This window comes from Copadichromis virginalis, linkage group LG1 (assembly GCF_057382275.1).
Source record: "Copadichromis virginalis isolate Kocher_CV1m ecotype Utaka linkage group LG1, C_Virginalis_male_GT1.1, whole genome shotgun sequence".
Classification (NCBI taxonomy): Eukaryota; Metazoa; Chordata; class Actinopteri; order Cichliformes; family Cichlidae; genus Copadichromis; species Copadichromis virginalis.
In genome coordinates this window covers 39,492,362-39,498,728 of record NC_140618.1, presented here as the reverse complement: position 1 = coordinate 39,498,728, position 6,367 = coordinate 39,492,362, and the positions used below count along the sequence as shown (strand labels likewise).

Sequence of the window (6,367 nt, the reverse complement as noted above, 5' to 3'; positions counted from 1 at the left end):
TCAAAAAAATGAATGAGGTGGATTGTTCAGTGTATATTAATTATTTATTTTCATTTTACTTAAAATATATGTTTTTGTTAAGTTAACATATGTTTTTCTAATCAAGTCTACGTAATTGTGTCTATTATTCAACGTACATAATACTAATGTGTTACTTGATCGCATAACATTTAAGTTAAGTCAATTAGGATCGATATACCTTGTATATCCACAAGGTGGCAGTAATGCAAAAACAGTTGTAATGAAACCGCGCGGAACAAGAAGGTTTCACGGCTTGTGCCTGCTCATGCACAAGACTTCAAATTTAACTGAAAAAGGCTGTTTTGGCGCCAAGCTGCTGTTTTTTGAGAGGTAAGACCACTTTTTTTCTTTGACTATGTTGTGTAGTATCTATATGTCCAGCATGGTTATATTTTGCGTTTGTCTTACAAGACATGTTATATCGTTTGCGTGCGCTTGTTTTACATTAGTTTTACTGGGTCCTGGACATGCTTATTTTGTGGACTGTGTAAGAAACATTTTTATTGTTTTTTGTTTTATTAAGGGATTAGCTACAGGGGTTCATGGGGTTATTCTTTCAAGGGGTTATTTTTCCATTTGCTTTCTTGGGATTCCTTTTCTGTAATCCGAGAGTCGGAAATATCGAATAGGATAGCAAGGATAGCATAAAGTGACATTTAAAATCCAAAAAGTCAAGGGCGAAAGCCACTGTGACACCATTGTTCTGCTCTATCAGTAATCTGTATTATGTAAAAATGGTCTGTAAATACAGCATGTTTCCTAGCGGAGTTATACATATCAATGTAGTTATAAATTACAGTTTGTGAAAGTACACACTTAATTTTTTTAATAAAATTATTCAAGACATATGAGTGGACAGACAATGGAGGTCGACAGACCTGGTGATAATTGCTTCTATAGAAAGTTAGCACATGGCAGTGTCAATCTCTTGCTTTTCTTCTGAGTAGTATTTTATTTAGTTGTAATTCAAACAATAATTTGCTTCTTGAAATTAAGGAATTAATTATTTTTTTCTTTATAAATCTCAGATCCTGCCTTTACCTGCTCCCTCCTATACTGATGTGGTGTATGTGGTATTGCTGAGCTTGTATGTGGTATGTGAACTGTTATACTTTTAAAAACAAAACTGTTTTATAAGTTAAGTTTTCTTTTGTGACCCATCCCATGCCCCTGTTATTTCTTCTCCACATCTGAACCATGGTAAAGGTTGCAGTTCAAGGGCCTGAGGCATGAAATTCTTTTCAGATCAGCTGTGATCAATATTTTTTGGAACTTGATAAATAACAATAAAAGCTGTAATGGCTCCATTAGCATTTTGTGTAAATGTTTGTGTTAAAATTATAGCTTTAATGAGGTCTTACTACATTAGTTTTAGTTTGTATATGTGTACATATAATATGTATATTTACAGTACAGTATGTTGTGTTTGTTGACATATTTTCAGGTGGAAGCAGAATATGTGAGGATTACTACTGCTGCACATGTTCCAAGGCTTTTTACACAACTTGACCAATACACTGACCAGCTCATAAAAGTCTTCAAGAAAAAAGGAGGCGTTGCAGGGAAGAAAATTAGACAAACTTTGGCCCCAGCCACACAGGTGCGTTATTCTGTTGGTAGCAAAATATTATGGCTAATAAGATCATTTTCAAATTTAAACAGCTAGTGTATGGTAGCTGCACAGTGCACTTACATTTATATTAAGCAAGACAAAGTTTGGTACTCAAAACGTTGGAAAATTTAAATTACCTAAACATATGTAAAATCTGATCCCTTGATTTAGGTTAAACCAGAAGTGAATGTTTTTATGTTATGTTTTGAATGCAAAAAAGATGATGTATTAGTTTGTCTTTACCTCCATTATGGACATATATAATGTGGTGGAAACCCTGCCCAACAGGTTAACTATTCATGTCCATGTGATGATTAGTTGGTCTTGTGTACATGTCTATCTGTGCAGTGGATATGTCATTCATTTTGCGTATAATGTGAGTTTCTGTCATCCTAAAGTATATCTGTTTTCTCTTCCTGTATCTCTGCCACTCTCTACAGAAGGAAACCATTGAAAAGGGGAGGGAGTGTGTCCTCAGGGCACTACCTTTTTACCTGAATGAAGACCCAAGCATCCTCTTCAAAGAATAATTGGTTGGTAATTTTAGTTTAGTTTTTTATCTGTATTAAACCAAATTTTGAATAACTAATGTTGTTGCATGTTGTAATGTTGTTGTTGTTGTAATTTGCATGGAACCTGTTTAAATGTTTTGGGAAATCTTCTTGTATACCCAAACTATTTATATTTATCGTTGAATCTGTAGTCTAAAATAGTGGCGCACTGGGGTGCATGTTCCTAATATTGTGTTTACGTCATTAAAGGGTAGCTTTGGCCCTTTTTCTTTCTTTTTTTAAAACTGGATGCCATTTTTCTATGTTTTTGTGTCTAAGCTACAGCTGTTCAGAGGGAGCTGGAACAAATTACCCTTGCTATCTTTACCATCGAAAGAGCTGATGCCAGCACTCCTCCAGCCGATGTGGGTATAACCATCTAGTGTGTCCTGCATGACCTGGAAGACCTGGCCTCTGCATGTGCACTCTTAATGGGTGGGATATATGCACTGAATCTCAGTTAACCTCAAGACTGAAAGCTAAGAGACAATCAAAAGTATTGAGATTTAAAGGATTTAATTGAGAGATGATACTGCACCAGAAATGTTGAAGGGTGGTGTGTATATTAGCGTTCAAGGCATATTGTTATGAGGTAGAAATATGTTCATATTCAGTTTGTGTTACATTGTGTGCATTGTAAAGGTAATTGCAATACATACTAAAAATAAGGGTAAGTTAGGAGGTTGATCTGATATCCTCGTGTTGGTGTTGTTCCCAGATCATCATACTAAATGTTGTTCCAGGATCAACATTGCAAGTGACCAATCAGAATGTTGTGACGTCATACTTTTGCGACTTCGGGAAAAACCGGCGTAAAACAAAAAACTGTACTTAAGCTGCGTGAAACCGCCTCTGTCCGCCGATCAACTGACCCTGACCCTAACCGTAACCCTTTAATAAACAGTAAGCAGAATTGATATTGTCCTTGCAACATTGGAATTTCATAAATGCACGAATGGCTTGGAATAGAATAACGTCACAACAATGTGATTGGTCACTTGCAATGTTGAACCTGGAACAACATTTTCATGATGGTCTGGGAACAACACCAACACGAGGATATCAGATCATCCAAGTTGGGAATGCAGGATGAATGTATATTTTGTGGACTTTTAAAGACGAACAATTGTTTCCATGTTAAAATGTTTACATCTGAAGTTTTTTGCCCAAACACTGGTAAAATAAATGTTGACAGTGGCGAGTGTTAAATGGTTACTGCTGTGCTGTTGCAAAAAAACTGAACGCTGACAAGCTGTTTTATTGTTAGACCATAATGTTGGCATGTTTTGTTAAAGTTTTATTTGGGATGGTGATGTAATTTTCTTTGATTGTTAATATCAGTGGACTATTTATTATTATTATTATTATTATTATTGTTGTTGTTGTTGTTGTTGTTGTTGTTACATTTTTTTTTTTTAAATTGTGGCTGTTGAGGTGGACACTTCACTTTGCATTGTTAAAGGAAAGCACTTCATTGGCATTGTGTTACTGGACTGACCCTAAGCAATCATTGCAAATAGCAACTTTGCTATCCATTTTAGACACTAAAAGAAAAAAACACTCACAGACCTTACTAGCATCACATGTGCATAACTCAAGTGTCATCTTATCAATGTGTTATGTGATCTTCTATGCGTTTTTTTTCTCTTCTATTTCTGGTAGATACAGACATTTAATTTAAAGTCTTGATGTTGCATCTGTCTACATACTGTTAATTACTAACCCTAATGAGCTGTTGTGTTTTATTTTGGACTGGGTTTACACAAATGCTCACTGAATGTGTTGGCAATAAAATAAATTTTAAAAAATAAGTTGGATGTACTTAATTCATTTGTGTGGAACCTGTTGACAAAATAGATTTATGTAAAACTAATTAATAAAGCACAAGGTGGCTGAAAATATAATATTTGAATTAATCTAACTTAAATTTAACATTTTACTGCCACAAATAAGAAATGTGTTGAAGTAACTAATCTAAACTATCTAACCTGAAAATATATCATCTTTGTTCATACAACATAACTTGATTTAGTTAGTCTTAAATATGTCTTGTTAATCTTAAGTAGTTTTTTTAAATTAGATGAACTAAAGATTTTTGCTTTAAACTAACATAATTCAATTTCGTGGAACCTGTTGACAAAATAATTTTAATTAAAGTCAACGTTTCATTTTTTTGAGTGTGGAGGGGTGGAAGCCGTTTTGTTTCACTGTGCACCTTCACAAACCTGGAATCGGTACTTGCTTTTTATTTACATCTAGTCAAAAGTGTTACTAATTGTGTTTCAATGACACAAATTTTGTGATTCTAATGTCTCAGGATGCTGTGATGCAAGAATTTTATTTAAAAATGTTTCAAAAGGGAATTTCCTCTGTACAGGGTTTCATAGTTTCAGAGCCTGTTAGTTTTAACACAGCAGATGGTCGCAAATAACATTCCGCCCCTTTAGAAAATTTACGCTATTGTGGTACTTCTAAAACACGTTGCACAGGATCTCGTCTTTTGCCGCAAGCAGTCAGTATCATTCTTTCAAAGAAATTGCGTTTTAATCAGACTAATTTTGTGATTCTGATGTCTCAGCATGTATGATGCATGCATTTTTATTTTAAAAACGGCACAAATGGGAATTTCTTCTGTACGGGTAATTTCAGCCTTCAGGACTGTTCACAAGCATTTCATTTAATCAAACCACTAGTTTTAATTTAACTAGTTCTTACGCATCTACTGGGGTTTCTTTCACGGGGTGATGCGATCCTTTTATTTAAAAATAGAGATTTTGGAATGTTGAACTAAGAGGGAGACGAAGCCAGCTAGTTTTTTAACACAGTGGATGGTCGCAAATAACATTTGTAATTTATTTGAACAAATCTAGGGAGACATATCTCCTTTTTAGCTTCAGGGACACATATACTTCACACACCTTAAACTAGATGTTAATGTTCTTAAAGTTAACACGCTCATGTTACCATCGCGTATTTCTAAAACACAGGTATGGCATATGCCCTGCAGACTCTCAGATGGAAACACCAACAATCTAGATATTTACAAATATTCATCAGGCCATCTTTAACGTCTTAAGTTTTGTTGTTTTCATATTTTACATATATCACTTGATTAAATTAAAGTTTTTTAAACTACACAGGGATTTATTTTCTCATCTGATATAGTTGTCATATTGAACAGGCAAGTGATGAAAGCTAGAATATAAAGAAAAATAGTAAACAGCTGGCTAATTAAACTGTTCCTGTGACCCTTAAGCCCCAATCAGCCTTAAATCATCTTTTAATATGTTCGATGTTACAAATTTGAAGAATCACAGAAAAGATCATCAGAAATTAATCTAATCAGTTTCAGGCTTCATTCATATTGAAATGTTGAAATCTTCACTTGATACCACTGAGCATAACATTTTATTACAGCTATTACAGTGGGGCAAAAAAGTATTTAGTCAGCCACCGATTGTGCAAGTTCCCCCACCTAAAATGATGACAGAGGTCAGTAATTTGCACCAGAGGTACACTTCAACTGTGAGAGACAGAATGTGAAAGAAAAATCCATGAATCCACATGGTAGGATTTGTAAAGAATTTATTCGTAAATCAGGGTGGAAAATAAGTATTTGGTCACCTCAAACATGGAAAATCTCTGGCTCTCACAGACCTGTAACGTCTTCTGTAAGAAGCTTTTCTGTCCCCCACTCGTTACCTGTATGAATGGCACCTGTTTGAACTCATCATCTGTATAAAAGACACCTGTCCACAGCCTCAAACAGTCAGACTCCAAACTCCGCCATGGCCAAGACCAAAGAGCTTTGGAAGGACACCAGGAAAAGTATTGTAGACCTGCACCAGACTGGGAAGAGTGAATCTACAATAGGCAAGCAGCTTGGTGTGAAAAAATCAACTGTGGGAGCAATCATCAGAAAATGGAAGACATACAAGACCACTGATAATCTCCCTCGATCTGGGGCTCCACGCAAGATCTCATCCCGTGGGGTCAAAATGATCATGAGAACGGTGAGCAAAGATCCCAGAACCACACGGGGGGACCTGGTGAATGACCTGCAGAGAGCTGGGACCAAAGTAACAAAGGTCACCATCAGTAACACACTACAACGGCAGGGAATCAAATCCCGCAGTGCCAGACGTGTTCCGCTGCTGAAGCCAGTGCATGTCCAGGCCCGTCT

At 35.8% G+C, this 6,367-nt stretch overlaps 1 long non-coding RNA gene across 1 annotated transcript; it reads left to right on the top strand.

The window, feature by feature from the left end:
- The first annotated feature begins 360 nt into the window (after positions 1-360).
- LOC146719246 (uncharacterized) lies at positions 361-3,672 on the top strand. The gene is made up of 5 exons (XR_014921221.1): positions 361-508; positions 1,050-1,115; positions 1,466-1,621; positions 2,074-2,166; positions 2,464-3,672. It is a non-coding gene; the product is annotated as an uncharacterized LOC146719246 (long non-coding RNA).
- Positions 3,673-6,367: the final 2,695 nt, after the last annotated feature.